This window comes from Triticum urartu, chromosome 6A (genome assembly GCF_056163025.1).
Source record: "Triticum urartu cultivar PI428250 chromosome 6A, HENAU_Tu73, whole genome shotgun sequence".
In the NCBI taxonomy this organism is placed as follows: domain Eukaryota; kingdom Viridiplantae; phylum Streptophyta; class Magnoliopsida; order Poales; family Poaceae; genus Triticum; species Triticum urartu.
The window spans coordinates 446,561,167-446,580,084 of NC_141878.1; the positions used below are offsets into that span (position 1 = coordinate 446,561,167).

At 54.1% G+C, this 18,918-nt stretch overlaps 1 pseudogene; it reads right to left on the reverse strand.

The window, feature by feature from the left end:
- LOC125515695 (uncharacterized) overlaps positions 1–4,047 on the reverse strand; it is a 38,623-nt pseudogene extending 34,576 nt beyond the window's left edge.
- Between the last annotated feature and the right edge of the window lie 14,871 nt (positions 4,048–18,918).

Below are 18,918 nucleotides of genomic sequence, written 5' to 3' on the forward strand. Positions count from 1 at the left end.
CGATTGCCACTAATTTTGGTATCATAATGCTTCTAATATGTCCATCTAGTAATAAGAAGAAGAAAAATTAAGAAACGCATGCAATTTGTAGGATATATGCTTACTTTTTCGGTCCATGGAAACGATGAGATCGCCCCATATTCCCATCCACAGTTCGTTGAACTCGTCGCGATTTTCATCGCCGACAGGAATTGTCAGCTTGTATACTGGCGCCCGGCGACGCGTTTCCCTCGCCGTGCTGTCTATCTTCCTCACGCTCGGTTTCGCTGCCTTCTTTGCCATCGCAGGTACCTTTTTTTTTGCTTCGTCTTCTGCTTCCTTTTTTTCGCGAATACGCAAAAGCCTTGCGTATCTTTGCATTGATAGATAGAGTGACAAAACATGAAGGTATTACAAGGTGGAGGGGAAGCTAACTAGTTCATGCACAATGATGGCAAGCATCGGTAGCCTTGGCACACGGTCGACGGAGTGTGCAGCCCGATCTGCCATAGCCTACGTCTCAGGCAAGACGAGGGCCATGCCCTTTGCGCCGGCGCGCGCCCAGAGCCGCGCCTCCTCCTGGATCATATGCACCGCGCGTCCCACAGCTGGTTGATCGCCGTCGAAGAGGCAGCCGTTCCGGTGTTTTCATAGGTGCCAAACGGTGAGGACGGCAATGGAGGCGAGGCCATGGCGAAGAGGAGCTGAGGTGTTGGAGATGGCCGTAGAGAGCCAGCTGGCGAGCTCGTCACTGCGTGCGGGGATCGCGCTGGTGCATCGGCACCATGAGAGCACCTCGTGCCAGGTTTGGCGGGAGAAGGAGCAGCCCGTCATTAAATGCTGCATGGATTCTGGCTCTTGGTCGCATAAGAGGCAGCGAGGCTCGTGGGGAAGGCCATGGCGTGCCAGGCAGTCAGCAGTCCAACACCTGCCCATCAGCGCAAGCCAGACGAAGAACTTAATGCGGAGCGGAGCCCATGTTCTCCAAGTGATGTGCCAGTGCGGGTCGGCGGTGGAGCCGGCGAAAAGGGCTTGATAGCAGGAGCTGGCCGAATAGATCCCAGAGTCAGTCCAACGCCACGACAGCCGGTCCGGCTCGTCGGTCAGGTGCATGTGCCGGAGATGCCGCCATAGTGTGACGTACTGCACGGTCATGGCCACGCCCATGGCGCCGTGGATGTCGGCGATCCACGCCCGGTTGAGTAGGCCGTAGCGCACCGAGCGTGTCCTGCGCTGGCATTTGGGCACCCTGCAGTAGACCAGAGGCGCAATCTCGGAGATGCTCTTCCCGTCCAACCAGTGATCCTCCCAGAATAAGCAGGACTCACCATTGCCAACGTGCCAAGAGGTTGAAGCCCTGAAGATGGCCTGAACCTCCGGGCAGCGGGGGATGTGCAGGTGCTGCCATGGGCGCGAGGCGTCGGATCTCTGGAGCCACATCCACCGGGCGCGCAGCGAGATGCCGGCGCGCTGCAGATCCGAGATCCCAAGGCCACCGAGGGATATTGGTCTACAAACCCGGCGCCAGTTGACCTTGCAGTAGCCTCCACTCGCGTCTTTCCGGCCATACTAGAGGAAGTTTCAAATCAGGCGATTGATGCGCTTTAGGATGGGTGGGTTGATGGCCATCGCGATCATGATGTGCGTGGGCATGGCCGAAAGAACATGACGGCACAGGGCAAGCCTGTCGCCCCTCGACATCAGAGATGCCCACCACGGTGACAGCCTGCGCTCCAGCTTGTCTATGATGGGTTGTAGAGCGGTGGAGCTGACTTTGCGGATCGACAGTGGCGGTCCGAGGTAGGTGGTGGGGAAGTCTTGCAGCGGGTAGGCGAGGTTCGCGGTGATCATGGCCCGGTCCGCGTCTGTGCACTGGATGGGGGAGGCCGCGCATTTGGCGTAGTTGGTGTGCAACCCAGACGCGGCCCCGAATACCCGCAGTAGCTCGCGGACGGCAGCCAGGTCGTGCCCGTCAGGTCGGCAGAAGACAACGACGTCGTCGGCGTAGATGGAGACGCTTGAGGACATATGACGCACAGTGAGGCGTTGCAGCACCCCCTCGCTGGCCGCGCGGCATATGAGGTTGTTGAGGGTGTCGATGACCATGAGAAATAGCATGGGGGACACGGGGTCGCCCTGCCGCAGCCCGCAGCGGTGTTGGATGGGCGGTCCGGGGACGCCGTTGGTGAGGACCCGTGTGCTGGCCGTGCCGAGGAGTATGCATATCCACTCACACCACCGGTGAAAGAATCCAAGGTGGCGTAATGTCTCCAGAAGGAAAGCCCAGGACACGGAGTCGAAGGCGCGTGCAATATCAAGCTTGAGCATGACGCGGGGATTTTTCAGGTTGTGGAGCTGCGGCGCTGTTTGTTGCACGAGTAAGAAGTTGTCGTGTATGCAGCGACCGGCGATGAACGCACTTTGGTTGGCGGAGATCATGGCGTCGAGGCGTGGCGCGAGGCGAAGCGAAAGCACCTTGGCGAAGAGTTTGGCAACGAGGTGTATCAGGCTGATCGGCCGATAATCCGAGAGCGATGCAGCATCTTGTTTCTTGGGTAGGAGGATGAGTAGCGCCTCATTGATCCGCTGGAACCCGCGGCCGTTGAGGTTGTATAACTTGTTGAACGCAGCCACGAAGTCGTCTTTGATGGTTGCCTAAGAAGCACAAAGGAATTCCGATGTGAAGCCGTCCGGGCCGGGGCCCCGGCCCTTCGGGAGCCGCCGGATGGTCTCCCATATCTCACCCTCAGAGAAGGGGAGCTCGAGATCAAGCAGCTCAAAGGAGCGCGGGTCTAGGGCGTCCAGGTCGATGGATGAGGTGCGCTCGACGCCGGTACCTAGGATCGCCGTGAAGTGGTTGAAAGCGGCTTCAGCAATCGCGGCCTGGCCATGCATGTGGTTATCACCGACCTGAAGTTGGAAGATGTGGTTCTTGCGGGCACGGTGGGCGGCATGGAGTCGGAAGAAAGCGGAGCCCGTGTCACCAGCTTTGAGGAAGTTGAGACTCGTGCGCTGCCGGGCCAGGGATCGCTCCAGGGAGGCCAAGCCGAGGTACGCGGCTTTCAACCGTCGTCGAAGCCAGGCCTCGGCCGGGGAGAGCGCCCTCCAGTCCTGCGCCGTGTCAAAGCGCGCGATCAGCTCACGGGCGACGGACAGCTGCAACGAGACGTCCCCCACCGTCCTGGAGCTCCAACGCTAAAGGCACTTGGCAGTGGCACGCAGTCTCGTGAAGATACAATGGAACGGGTCTGGCTCATGGGGTGTAGAGTTCCAAGCCTGCGCAACCACCTCGTGGTAGCCCGGAAGCGAGGGCCAGAACCGCTCGAAGTGGAATCGCCTCGGTTTGCAGGAGCGCGGGAGGGAGTCGATGATGAGCGGCGCGTGAACAGATGCCGCTGACGACAAGCAACGAAGCATGCAGCTTGGATGGTCAGTAGCCCAGCCAGCGGTGCAGAGAACACGGTCGATGAGCTCGAGGGTCGGCGCCTCGCGTTCGTTAGACCAGGTGTAGCGTCGGCCGTGTAGATAGATGTCCTGAAGCTCCTCATCGGCGATGAAATGCCTAAAGCGGCGCATGGTAGCCCGGTGCAGATTCCCGTTGTTCTTGTCCTCGACGTTCGTGATCATGTTGAAGTCGCCCCCAATAAGCCAAGGCCCGGCGCAGCAAGATCTCGTGTCGTGCAGGTCGGCAAGGAAGGCGATCTTGTCCGGCTCCTCTTGGGGCCCGTAAACTCCCGTCACCCACCAGTGTGGGCTGCCGTCGCGGGGGGTCACCAGCGCGTTGATGAAGTGGTCGGCGATGGTTGGATGGGAGAGGGAGACGATGTCGTTCTGCCATGCAAGAAGAATGCCGCCGCGTGTATCCGTGGCTGGGAGGAAGAAGTAGTCGGCAAACGGAGCGCCCAACGTTTCGCGTACGAGGGACGACGAGAAGGCAGCGATCTTTGTTTCCTGAAGACACGCGATACATGGGTTAGCCGAACGGATGACGGAGCGAACAGCGCTACGCTTAGCAGGGCAGTTTAGACCCCGCACGTTCCAAAATATAGCCCTTAGGTTGTACTCCATTGGAAAACTAGTGTTGTCTCGGTGGGGAGGAGCAACAGAAGTTAGGCCTCGGCGATGAGCGCGGGTGGGGCGTGCAGCGAGTCGTCGGGGTTGGCCGGCACCTCCCAGCCATGGTAGTCTGCGAGTGCGGTGATCGTGTCGGCAGCCAGTGGGCGATCAAACATGCGCGCGTACTTCTCGAGGATGGAGTCAGAGATTGGTTCATCGTGCTGCAGCAGGCCAAGGCGGCGTAGGAGCACCCGCTTTGCCTTCATCTCGGAGTCGAGGCCACGATCAGCCTTGGCAATGCGTCCACTGCGACGAGGCGTGAAATCCAGCGGGACGGCGTTGCGGCGTCGGCGCGGAGGCGGGGGTGGGAGGACTGGTTCGTTGGGGCGCTGCACCGAGGAGACGAACCGCTCCAAGCGCTCCCCAACCGCGCGATCGTGGCCATCAACGGTTGGGATCCCGTCTGTGGCGCATGGCGCAATGATTATGGCCTGACATGTGTTGGGCCCGCAATCCACGTCATGCGCCTGGGTTGGCTCCAGCATCGCAGGGACATGCATGGCGCTGACCGGCACCGCGGAGGCCAGGGCCTGTAGCACGTGGGCGGGGGTGGGGTAGGCTCTGTCTGCGCCACGGTGGGCCTGGGCTGCGCCGCCTGCAGGCCGCAGGCCGGTTGGGAGATGGGATTGGCACGGTGGGTTGGAATCTCCGGCCTGTCGGCGGCAGAATGAACAGAAGCAGCTTTGTCGGGGGAGTGTGGGGCGTCGAGCGCGAGGGCTAGCACCGGTGATGGGCCTGGCGGGGTCTGGTCGGGCGCAGAGGACTGACAAGTGGCAAGCCCGTGGTCGCCAAAGCTGACCTGGGGTGGCAGCGATTGGATGTCTCGTAGCGAGGAGCGCGTCAAACCGTTGACTGGTGAGCCCGAGGTGGACAGACGGCCGTCCAGCGTGGACCCGGGCGTGGCAGCAGTTATCCGTTGGCTAAGCGCGGGCCCGCCAGCAGGGATTGGGTCCGTGGGTGGGTGGGGCCCCAGAATGCCCCGCCAACCGCGGAGGACGCATACCTCGGCGGCGGTGTTGGCCCTGGCCGACGGTCCTAGTGCGGCGGGTGCCGGGCGGGGACGCCCGAGAGGGGCGCGGCGGGAACTCGTGTCGCCGGGGCCAGCGCGGAGGGAGCGGGGGTGACAGGGGGTTCGCGTCACCGTCATTGGCGCCGCCCGGCGAGCGCGGCCGTGCAGGTGGAGGCACCGGCCGGCGGAAATCCTCCGAGGCGGTGACCAGGATCTGCACCGGCTTGCGGAGCGTGCGCCGGACGAAGCGCTCGGCGCGGTCGGGGTCGGCGCCCGCATTGACGGCGTCTGGCTCCGGGAGCAGCAGGTCGGTCGAGCGCGGGATGGCGTCGGGATTCGCGGTCCAGGCCGAGAATCTGAATCGGGACATGTCGTTGCCGTCATGAGTGGAGGGGAGGAGGTGCTCGATCTCGAGGAATGGGGAGAGCATGGATTCGACGGAGGAATGGTGCCACGCCTGGTCGGGGAGGCCGACGATCTCGACCTCCACCCGAAATCGCAGCTGCACCGGCTCGCAGCCAGCGGAGTGACTCCAGGGGTGGACGATGAGTCGGAAGCGTGGCGAGCGCACCGGGCGCAGGGCCACCCTGGCTCGGGCCTCGGTCGAGGAGAACTTGAGGAGGAACTCGTCGTGGCCACGGCTGTGGACGGAGAACTCGTCGTCGGCGAGGCTGAATCTCTCGCGCAGCAGCCCAGCGACCTCCTCGCGACCAATGCCAGAGCGGTTGCCAGCAACAGTGGCCGTAAGGGCGCGCTCCTGCAGCTCCTTCTCGGTGGCGACCAGCCTGGCCGTGCGCGGCAGGTAGCACACGGCAGATGCGGGGCGGAGGGCAGGGTGGCCGGGGAGCACGACAGGCGTCTTGCTCGAGGAGGTGGAGGGGTTGCTCTGGGAAGAGCGCGACGGCGAAGCAGAGGCGGGCGAGGACCGGCCCCCACACCCGGAAGACGCGGGGTTGCTTGGGCCGGCGGCACTCGCGCCCACGCTCGTGGGAGAGGACGAGGCTGGGGGAAGGCACGGTCGCGGCGAGGAGCCGCAGCGACGCTTGGATGGCGGCTCAGCAGAGGAGGCCGGAGAGCGCGGGTTAGTGCAGTCGCGTGCAACATGGCCCGAGAACCTGCAGCGGCGGCAACAAATGGCACGGCGGCACTCCGAGCGCGGGTGGGCGGTGTTGTAGCAGCGCGGGCACTCGCCGGGCGCAGCCACGGGTGGGGAGCGCCGCGGAGGGACGGGATCCGCCTGGCAGCGACGGGGGGAGCACCGGCGGGGCCGCTTACGGCCGTGCGCGGACTCCCAAGGCGCCTCAGGGCTGACGCGGTGGACCTCGGATCTCGGCCCGAGGCGTTGCAGAGGCTGCGAGTCACCCTCGGAGGACGCGAGGGGCTCCTCGCAGAGCACGTCCGGGAAGGAGCGAGGCGCGGCGGGGCTTGTAGATCCAGCGGCGGAGGGGCTTGAATCCAACCAGCGAAGCTCGCAGCCGCGACCGCCGGTGGGGGGGGGGGAGGCCATGCGTAGGGTGGAGGTGGGCGGTGTTGGGTTTCGTAGTAATTTCAAAATTTTCCTACGCACACGCAAGATCATGTGATGCATAGCAACGAGAGGGGAGAGTGTTGTCTACGTACCCACGCAGACCGACTGCGGAAGCGTTGACACAACGTAGAGGAAGTAGTCGTACGTCTTCACGATCCAACCGATCAAGCACCGAAACTACGGCACCTCCGAGTTCGAGCACATGTTCAGCTCGATGACGATCCCCGGACTCCGATCCAGCAAAGTGTCGGGGAAGAGTTCCATCAGCACGACGGCGTGGTGACGATCTTGATGTACTACAGCAGCAGGGCTTCGCCTAAACTCCGCTACAGTATTATCGAGGACTATGGTGGCTGGGGGCGCCGCACACGACTAAGGAATAGATCACGTGGATCAACTTGTGTGTTCTTTGGGGTGCCCTGCCTCTGTATATAAAGGACTAGAGGGGGGAGGCTGGCCGGCCAAGGGAGGGCACGCCAGGAGAGTCCTACTCCCTCTGGGAGTAGGATTCCCCTCCCCCCCCCCAATGCTAGTTGGAATAGGATTCCTTGAGGGGGAAAAGAGAGAGAGGGGGCCGGCCACCTCTCCTAGTCCTAATAGGACTAGGGGAAGGGGGGAGGCGCACAGCCACCTTGGGCTGCTCCTTTCTCCTTTCCACTAAAGCCCACTAAGGCCCATATCGCTCCCGGGGGGTTCCGGTAACCTCCCGGTACTCCGGTAAAATCCCGATTTCACCCGGAACACTTCCGATATCCAAACATAGGCTTCCAATATATCAATCTTTACGTCTCGACCATTTCTAGACTCCTCGTCATGTCCGTGATCACATCCGGGACTTCGAACAACCTTCGGTACATCAAAATGCATAAACTCATAATATAACAGTCATCGTAACCTTAAGCGTGCGGACCCTACGGGTTCGAGAACAATGTAGACATGACCGAGACATGTCTCCGGTCAATAACCAATAGCGGGACCTGGATGCCCATATTGGCTCCTACATATTCTACGAAGATCTTTATCGGTCAGACCGCATAACAACATACGTTGTTCCCTTTGTCATCGGTATGTTACTTGCCCGAGATTCGATCGTCGGTATCCAATACCTAGTTCAATCTCGTTACCGGCAAGTCTCTTTAATCGTTCTGTAATACATCATCCCGCAACTAACTCATTAGTTGCAATGCTTGCAAGGCTTATGTGATGTGCATTACCGAGAGGGCCCAGAGATACCTCTCCGACAATCGGAGTGACAAAACCTAATCTCGAAATACGCCAACCCAACATGTACCTTTGGAGACACCTGTAGTACTCCTTTATAATCACCCAGTTACGTTGTGACGTTTGGTAGTACCCAAAGTGTTCCTCCGGTAAACGGGAGTTGCATAATCTCATAGTTATAGGAACATGTATAAGTCATGAAGAAAGCAATAGCAACATACTAAACGATCGGGTGCTAAGCTAATGGAATGGGTCATGTCAATCAGATCATTCAACTAATGATGTGACCTCGTTAATCAAATAACAACACTTTGTTCATGGTCAGGAAACATAACCATCTTTGATTAACGAGCTAGTCAAGTAGAGGCATACTAGTGACACTAGGTTTGTCTATGTATTCACACATGTATTATCTTTCCGGTTAATACAATTCTAGCATGAATAATAAACATTTATCATGATATAAGGAAATAAATAATTGTTGGGTTTCATAGTAATTTCAAAAACTTTCCTACGCACACGCAAGATCATGGTGATGCATAGCAACGAGAGGGGAGAGTGTTGTCTACGTACCCACGCAGACCGACTGCGGAAGCGTTGACACAACGTAGAGGAAGTAGTCGTACGTCTTCACGATCCAACCGATCAAGCACCGAAACTACGGCACCTCCGAGTTCGAGCACACGTTCAGCTCGATGACGATCCCCGGATTCCGATCCAGCAAAGTGTCGGGGAAGAGTTCCGTCAGCACGACGGCGTGGTGACGATCTTGATGTACTACAGCAGCAGGGCTTCGCCTAAACTCCGCTACAGTATTATCGAGGACTATGGTAGCTGGGGCGCCGCACACGGCTAAGGAATAGATCACGTGGATCAACTTGTGTGTTCTTTGGGGTGCCCTGCCTCTGTATATAAAGGACTAGAGGGGGGAGGCTGGCCGGCCAAGGGAGGGCGCGCCAGGAGAGTCCTACTCCCTCTGGGAGTAGGATTCCCCCCCCCCCAATCCTAGTTGGAATAGGATTCCTTGAGGGGGGAAAGAGAGAGAGGGGGCCGGCCACCTCTCCTAGTCCTAATAGGACTAGGGGAAGGGGGGAGGCGCACAGCCACCTTGGGTTGCCCCCTTCTCCTTGTGACGCCCGGGTAATTAGGCTACAGTAATCCCACGCTAATCGTGCCATGACACCTCGGTTACTGTTGCTGTCCTCGTAATAGTTTGAAACCGTTCAAAATTCAAATTCAAGTTTATGACAAGAATAAAAGTTTTCAAAAATTAAAACAGAAATGTTCGGTGGTTGCCGAATATTATAAGGGTAATTATGGGGCAACAAACACCTTTTTATAAAATGGCTAAATGGTTTAAAATGATTTAAACAGGAAAGAAAGAAATAATAAAAGAAAACACAAAAAACAGAAAAAGAAAACTAACAAAAAAAGGTAAAAAGAGACCCCCCCCCCACTGGACCCCTTGGCCCAACTGGGCCATGGCCCAGCCGGCCACCCCTGGCCTATAGGCCACCCCACCCCTACCGAAACCCTAACGCCCCACTCGCCCCCCCACTCGCTCTCCCCTTCTTCCCCGATCCAGATCCGATCGGGGGAACGAACCCCGCCGACGAGCGCCGCCCACCCTTGGCGCGCCACCACCTCGTCCCGCTGCCCACCTCGACGGCGCCCGCCTTCTCGTCCCGCATGGCGCTCGGTCCCCTCTCGACCCGAGCAAGATCAGGATCAACCCCGCGCCGCCCCAACGCCCGCCGTCACCGACCGCGCCGGCGCTGCCTCGCCGGACCGCTTCCTCGCCGGATCTCCCTCGTCAGACCACCCCGAGCCACCCCGAGCTCGCTGCCTTATCCCCTACACCCGTAGTGAGCTCCCCCCCTTCTCTCTCGCGCGCGCGTTCCGGCGCCCCGCTGCCTGCTCTGCCGCTAGGGCCGCGCACCCTGCTCCTAGTTGCCGATGCTCAAGCTGCCGCAGCCGCGGCCTGGCCGAGCGCCCGCGCCCCGCGCGTGGCCACGGTCCTCTGCTCCTCACGCCGCCCCGCAGTCGTGCACGCGCGCGCCCGCGGCCACCCATGCGCTCACCCCGCTCCCCCTCTGCGCTCGCCGCGCGACGACCGCGCCCGCCCGCACGCGCCCGGTGCGTGCCTTGCCTCGCGCCGTCCGCGACCCCCCTGCTGCTGCTCGCGGTCACCGCGCCGCCCGCCGTCCCGCTTCGCCCCGCCCACGGGCTCGCCCTGCCCCGCGCATGCCTCGCTTCCCCTCTGGCCCCGCGCTGGTCAGCCGCTGCCGCCGCGCCTGCCTCGGCCCTCCTCGCCCCGGCGATCTCGGCGAACGCCCAGTAGAGCGCCGCAACGCCCGACCCGCCCCGTTAGTGCCCAGCGCCCGATAGGCCCCCTGGGCCACTGACAAAATGGCCCCACGGCCCAGAACGATTTAAAAAAAAGGGAATTAAAAAAATAAATAAAAATAAATAAATAGATAATAATAATTAAATTAATTAATTAATTAAGGAATTAATTAATTTAATTAATCACAATTAGATTAACCTAATTAACTGTTAAATAATTAATCAAACAATGACAGTGGGGCCCACCCCCTAATTAATTATGATTAGTTTAATTAATCTGTTAGTTAAAATGTGTCACTGACCAGTGGGACCCACTGGTCAGGTTGACCAGTCAACTCTATTGACTGCTGACGTCAGCATGACATCATGCTGATGTCATTAATCTATTTTCGAATTTAATTTAAATAATTAATTAAATTCCAAAAATTATTAAAATCTTTAGAAAATCATATCTTTTAATCCGTAACTTGGATTAAAATACTTTCTGCATGAAAGTTGCTCAGAACGACGAGACGAATTTGAATACGCAGCCCGTTTATCCGCCACACATCCCTAGCATAGCGAACACGCAACTTTCCCCCTCCGGCTCCTCTGCCCGAAAACGCGAAACACCGGGGATACTTTCCCGGATGTCATTCCCCTTCACCGGTATCACCTACTACCGCGTTAGGGCACCTCTAACGCCGTTACTTGTCATGTCATGCATCGCTAAGCACCTGCTTGCTTAAATATTTATTGTTTCTTCCCCCTCTTCTCTCGCTAGACACCGAGACCGACGCCGCTGCTACCCAGTACGACTACGGTGTTGACGACCCCTCTCTCTTGCCAGAGCAACCAGGCAAGCCCCCCCTTTGATCACCAGATATCGCCTACTCTTCTCTATACTGCTTGCATTAGAGTAGTGTAGCATGTTACTGCTTTCCGTTATTCCTATCCTGATGCATAGCCTGTCCTTGCTACTACTGTTGTTACCATTACCTGCTATCCTACTGCTTAGTATAGGATGCTAGTGTTCCATCAGTGGCCCTACACTCTTGTCCGTCTGCCATGCTATACTACTGGGCCGTGATCACTTCGGGAGGTGATCACGGGCATATTCAATATACTTTACACAGTTACATTACCTGTGGTACTGTTCGGAGTTAGGGGCTGAAGGGGCAGGTGGCTCCATCCCGGTAGAGGTGGGCCTGGGTTCCCGACGGCCCCCGACTATTACTTTGTGGCAGAGCGACAGGGCAGGTTGAGACCACCTAGGAGAGAGGTGGGCCTGGCCCTGGTCGGCGTTCGCGGATACTTAACACGCTTAACGAGATCTGGGTATTTGATCTGAGTTTGGCCATTTGGTCTATACGCACTAACCATCCACGCGGGAGTAGTTATGGGTATCCCGGCGTCGTGGTATCAGCCGAAGCCTTCGTGACGTCAGCGACTGAGTGGCGCGCGCCGGATTGGAACGTAAGCCTGCTCTTGTATTAAGGGGGCTAGTTCTGCTTCCGGCCGCGTTCGCAACGTGCAGGTGTGCTAAGGGCGATGGGCCCAGACCCCTGTGCGCTTAGGTTTAGACCAGCGTGCTGACCTCTCTGTTGTGCCTAGGTGGGGCTGCGACATGTTGATCTTTCGCGGCCGGGCATGACCCCGAAAAGTGTGTCCGGCCAAATGGGATCAAGCGTGTTGGGGTATGTGGTGCACCCCTGCAGGGAAGTTAATCTATTCGAATAGCCGTGATCTTCGGTAACAGGACGACTTGGAGTTGTACCTTGACCTTATGACAACTAGAACCGGATACTTAATAAAACACACCCTTCCAAGTGCCAGATACCACCGGTGATCGCTCTCTCACAGGGCGACGAGGGGAGGATCATCGGTTAGGATTATGCTACGTGATGATACTTGGAGGACTTCAGTCGACTCTCTTCTACATGTTGCAAGACGGAGGCTGCCAGAAGCGTAGTCTTCGAAAGGATTAGTTATCCCCCTCTTATTCTGGCATTCTGCAGTTCAGTCCACATATGATACCCTTATTCCATTTGATACCAATGCATACATATGTAGTATAGCTCCTTGCTTGCGAGTACTTTGGATGAGTACTCACGGTTGCTTTCTCCCCCTTTCCCCCTTTTCCTTTCTTTCTGGTTGTCGCAACCAGATGCTGGAATCCAGGAGCCAGACGCCACCGTCGACGACGACTCCTACTACACCGGAGGTGCCTACTACTACGTGCTGCCCGCTGACGACGACCAGGAGTACTTAGGAGGATCCCAGGCAGGAGGCCTGCGCCTCTTTCGATCTGTATCCCAGTTTGTGCTAGCCTTCTTAAGGCAATCTTGTTTAACTTATGTCTGTACTCAGATATTGTTGCTTCTGCTGACTCGTCTATGATCGAACTCTTTTATTCGAGCCTTCGAGGCCCCTGGCTTGTAATATGATGCTTGTATGACTTATTTTATTTGTAGAGTTGTGTTGTGATATCTTCCCATGAGTCCTTGATCTTGATCGTACACATTTGCGTGCATGATTAGTGTACGGTCAAATCGGGGGCGTCACAAGTTGGTATCAGAGCCGACTGCCTATAGGAATCCCCCTTTCCAACTGCTTGGCCGAAGTTGAGTCTAGGCATTGCAAAACTTTTACTAACTTGGCTGTGTGTCTTACGGGCACACGTCGCCATTGGGTGGTACTAGGATCTTTTACTCCTTGTCTATACTCTGGGACTCTGATCTCTCTTCTATTCGGGTTAAATGAAATTTGCTAAATCTAACATTAGGATCTCGTTATCACTTTCACCCGGAGAGCCCCTTATTACTGATGATCGTGTGCTGCACGCGGAGACCCTGAAGATACTCTCCGCTGTTAACCCGAGGACTTGTGTTCATCGCGTTTGCAATTCCCTTCCACCATCAACCCTTATGGGTAACTACTTGCGGTTGTTATTCTTACATTCATCCCCAGTTGGTCTTGTTATTACAAGATACCCCGAATTACTCGTCGATGTTTCGATAATCTTTTAAGCCTACTGCCTTGCAGTTATTTGTCACCTGAATACCCCTATGGAAAAATTCTCACACTTATCGAGTATCCGCTCATCCCCAGTTGTTCTTGTGTTTCACAAAAGTCTTCAAAATACTATTCGATCTTCCAAAAATCCTCTGGAGCCTTTGGCTCTTGAAATTCTTGCTTGCTTGCATTATGGTTAATCCCATAAGTCTCGTAGTCTTATTGACATTCCTTGTCATTATCATTTTGAGTCTATTGACTCAATATGTTTGCGAATACACACAATCATCATTGATCCTTATAAATTACCTTTCCGGCTGAGCTGCCATTCTTTAACTGGAATTGGTTCTCGACCAATCCAATTTTCGTTGATTGTACCCTAAGGCTATTCAACTTATCCATCCCTAATCAGAGCATTGCTTCTGATCCCTTGATTTGGAAATCATAATTCCTTTGCATTTGACAATTGACTTAGTCAGTTGTTTCTATAATCTGATCTCCTTGTATTCTTCTTCCTCTAGTTGAGTACCGATGCTCACGTCAGATCCCTTGTGGACCACCAGAACCTTTATTGGATTTTATCCGACAGTGTCCTTCGTATTCAATAACCTTGTGAACCTTCCCTCGGATACATAATGCCTTTGGTAAATTGTATCATCTACTTTCTCAACCTGGCTCTACTTTCGAGCTTGTGATATTTACTCTTGAAGCTTGTGGTATATGTTTCTAAGAAGCCCCTATGGGTTGAACATATGCCTTCTCTAAACTGTGGGAACTCGAAAGTTTTCACGAGTCATACACTTCTGGTATCTTGCCAGATAAAATTTCAACACTGCAACTTCATCAAACGCGAGAAGTGAATGAAAGGTTATGCATTGAGGAAGTGGGAGTCGACCTTGAACTTTGCGTTCATGCCCATGGACACGATGCAAATCTTATCATGGAAGCTTCTCGCAGAATAGTTACCCCCTTGTTATAAGTGCTTGTATCTGTGGTTTGATCATGTACAAATGTGATTCTGACCATATTGTTTCCCTTTGATTCAATTCCTCAGACAAGTTAAAACCACTTGTCCTCTGCAGAGCAATACCCAATCCAACCTCTATTTTGATCTGTCGTCGAGTATTACCCCCTGGTATCTCGAGATTATCACAGAACTGCATAACCTCTTATGAGTTCTTTATCAAGTACTACATCCTCACTGATTCCAATTTTTCACGGGCTCCGAGTCATTAAACACTCAAAAACACCGATAACTGAACCGAGTCTGCACTATGGTTCAACGACACTTGATAATCTTCTTTAAGTACGAGTTTGTACCCGACCACGCCATTCGTAGCCTGTATGGCTATATCATTGTCATGGTGATTTTAACCGTGCTACCTGGTCCTTATTCTCGGAGCACCACTTCGACGATGAGCTAAGCTTACGTCGATTTTCCTTGTTATATCATTTCACCTTGAAAAGCAAGCTTGGTTTCGAGTTTGTGTCGTATCTGTGCTTCCATTGACCTCTTACTTCATCATTCCTTTGACTTGATGTCATCGCTGATCGATTACATCCTCATGAAACCTCTCGACAAATGTGTCATGATCATCATCAACATTTTGACCCCTTCCAGGATATCAATTGAATTCATGATGAGAAGTACCCTCCTTGCCCTCGATGATTTGTGTTATCATCGACCACTTTATTGCCTTCCGTTCAACACAAACTTGTTTGTGTTTCTAGCAACCCTATTGCTTTCAAGTTAATGGTCGATAATTCATTCTTAGACTATTGGTTGTTGAATCACCTTTCTAACATTGGTCATGCTACCTAAGGCCATATTTTGGGTGCACTTTTCAACCAATGCTTATTGTGTATGTTTTCCTCGAGCATACATCCTTATATCATTTGATCCGACAAATGTTATCTCCTTGTTCGCATAAGTGTGGAAATCCATCTTTTGAAAATCTCAATGAATTGTCGCTGAGTTCATCAGCCATCTCTTCATCCTCTCCTTGGTTTTAATGATGAACTCTTGTTTCGGAACTCGCTACCATAGTACATTTCCCGAGAATCTTACAATGTCGTCTCGTCAATTGTGTTGCACCTTTTCTTCTCAGGCATCCTGAGTCTGAGGTATCCTGACACCAATCAGATCTAAATCTTGGTCAGATATGATGGTTGGAACATTTTTCAAGAGACATATCATTGGTCCTTATATGACCCGGTAAGGTGATGTCATGCCTAGCCCACCTGACTGGAGGACCTAATGTTTTAGTTTCCTTTTTAGCAAGGTTAACCATTCTTCCATGAGGAAATGGAATGACTTTCTTTATAAATTGTTCCTGATGAATCCTTTGTATATCCAAAGCCCGACCTTTGTTTGAAGACCATGTCAGTACTATCTCGAAGCATGTATGTGGTACTCCTATCATCGATAAGAACACTTGAAGCACAAAGCTAAATTTTCTTAATCAAATTATCCAAACATCTTGTATGGGTAATGTCATGAAATTTCTCTCCCCTACCTAAAGAGTTTTCTACGTTATATCATGTCATGGATATCATGCTCAGCTTGTCCTTGGGAAGGATATACCCTTGAAATATGTGTTTAAACACATTTTCCTTTCCATTGTTCTATTTAATCTAATGACCACCTTTTCCTTTCCATTGGTTTGTTTAAACCCTTTCTATGGTCAATATGATCTAAGCAGTGATAGTTCCATGCTTAGGTAAGCACCTCATTGTACACTCTGTTAGTAAGACCCTGTTACTTTTGTTGATGACATTCTGGTAACCACCGATGGACGAGAACCTTGCCTATTGGTCCACCTCGTTTCAACAAGTAGGGAAATGGTTCTCTTCGTCCCTCGCCCTTGGTACCGACGTTGTTGCCAACATAACCGACATGCTATCCGTTGACATGTCTTGCCTACATGGTCATACAAGACGTCACCGCCCTTCCTACCGATAACTCACATGGTGGGCCCATAACCCACAGTTTCACAGGATCGAAACCTGACTCCTATACATCCCTGTTTCGAAGTTATCCCTTGCGCTTCGTTTTGTATGTAATTCGCGAGCCACCTTCCTAGTGATCAAATCTGGTATCGGACACAATACTTATTCCGTTGCTCTGAACCCCTTTCACACTTGTTTTAGGCAATAAACGATTGCCTATCCGCTCGAAACTTCTTATTGCACCGTCTTACTTGCTCTCGATGTTTTCTTAAGTTTCAATTCGAGAGTTACTTTCCGCCACCTTCCCTGGTGTTATCTACCAGCTAAGCAACCTTGTAGAGGTCTGCTCTCTCGGAATAACCATCCTTTATTCTTTCGTAAGAACGATGGAGATCCTGAAGAAAGGACGACAATTTCATCATGATGCGATGAAGCAGAGAAATGAAGACGTCCATATAAGGGATCGACCTCTTCGAGAAGAGCAACCAAGACCGAGAAGATCCGCTAGAATTTCACAACCACAAATTTCCCCCTTACACCACCTCTTAAATCTCGGGACGAGATTTCTTGTAGTGGAGGAGAATTGTGACGCTCGGGTAATTAGGCTACAATAATCTCATGCTAATCGTGCCATGACACCTCGGTTACTGTTGCTGTCCTCGCAATAGTTTGAAACCGTTCAAAATTCAAATTCAAATTTATGACAAGAATAAAAGTTTTCAAAAATTAAAATAGAAATGTTCGGTGGTTGCCGAATATTATAAGGGTAATTATGGGGCAACAAACACCTTTTTATAAAATGGCTAAATGGTTTAAAATGATTTAAACAGGAAAGAAAGAAATAATAAAAGAAAACACAAAAAACAGAAAAGAAAACTAACAAAAAAAGGTAAAAAGAGACCCCCCCCCCACTTGACCCCTTGGCCCAACTGGGCCATGGCCCAGCCGGCCACCCCTGGCCTATAGGCCACCCCACCCCTACCGAAACCCTAACGCCCCACTCGCCCTCCCCCCTACTCGCTCTCCCCCTCTTCCCCGATCCAGATCCGATCGGGGGAACGAACCCCGCCGACGAACGCCACCCCACCCTTGGCGCGCCACCACCTCGTCCCGCTGCCCACCTCGACGGCGCCCGCCTTCTCGTCCCGCATGGCGCTCGGTCCCCTCTCGACCCGAGCAAGATCAGGATCAACCCCGCGCCGCCCCAACGCCCGCCGTCACCGACCGCGCCGGCGCCGCCTCGCCGGACCGCTTCCTCGCCGGATCTCCCTCGTCAGACCACCCCGAGCCACCCCGAGCTCGCTGCCTTATCCCCTACACCCGTAGTGAGCTCCCCCCTTCTCTCTCGCGCGCGCGTTCCGGCGCCCCGCTGCCTGCTCTGCCGCTAGGGCCGCGCACCCTGCTCCTAGTCGCCGATGCTCAAGCTGCCGCAGCCGCGGCCTGGCCGAGCGCCCGCGCCCCGCGCGTGGCCACGGTCCTCTGCTCCTCACGCCGCCCCGCAGTCGTGCACGCGCGCGCCCGCGGCCACCCATGCGCTCACCCCGCTCCCCCTCTGCGCTCGCCGCGCGGCGACCGCGCCCGCCCGCACGCGCCCGGTGCGTGCCTTGCCTCGCGCGGTCCGCGACCCCCCTGCTGCTGCTCGCGGTCACCGCGCCGCCCGCCGTCCCGCTTCGCCCCATCCACGGCCTCGCCCTGCCTCGCGCATGCCTCGCTTCCCCTCTGGCCCCGCGCTGGTCAGCCGCTGCCGCCGCGCCTGCCTCGGCCCTCCTCGCCCCGGCGATCTCGGCGAACGCCCAGTCGAGCGCCGCAACGCCCGACCCGCCCCGTTAGTGCCCAGCGCCCGATAGGCCCCCTGGGCCACTGACAAAATGGCCCCACGGCCCAGAACGATTTAAAAAAAAGGGAATTAAAAAAATAAATAAATAGATAATAATAATTAAATTAATTAATTAATTAAGGAATTAATTAAGTTAATTAATCACAATTAGATTAACCTAATTAACTGTTAAATAATTAATCAAACAATGACAGTGGGGCCCACCCCCTAATTAATTATGATTAGTTTAATTAATCTGTTAGTTAAAATGTGTCACTGACCAGTGGGACCCACTGGTCAGGTTGACCAGTCAACTCTATTGACTGCTGACGTCAGCATGACATCATGCTGATGTCATTAATCTATTTTCGAATTTAATTTAAATAATTAATTAAATTCCAAAAATTATTAAAATCTTTAGAAAATCATATCTTTTAATCCGTAACTTGGATTAAAATACTTTCTGCATGAAAGTTGCTCAGAACGACGAGACGAATTTGAATACGCAGCCCGTTTATCCGCCACGCATCCCTAGCATAGCGAACACGCAACTTTCCCCCTCCGGCTCCTCTGCCCGAAAACGCGAAACACCGGGGATACTTTCCCGGATGTCATCCCCCTTCACCGGTATCACCTACTACCGCGTTAGGGCACCTCTAACGCCGTTACTTGTCATGTCATGCATCGCTAAGCACCTGCTTGCTTAAATATTTATTGTTTCTTCCCCCTCTTCTCTCGCTAGACACCGAGACCGACGCCGCTGCTACCCAGTACGACTACGGTGTTGACGACCCCTCTCTCTTGCCAGAGCAACCAGGCAAGCCCCCCCTTTGATCACCAGATATCGCCTACTCTTCTCTATACTGCTTGCATTAGAGTAGTGTAGCATGTTACTGCTTTCCGTTATTCCTATCGTGATGCATAGCCTGTCCTTGCTACTACTGTTGTTACCATTACCTG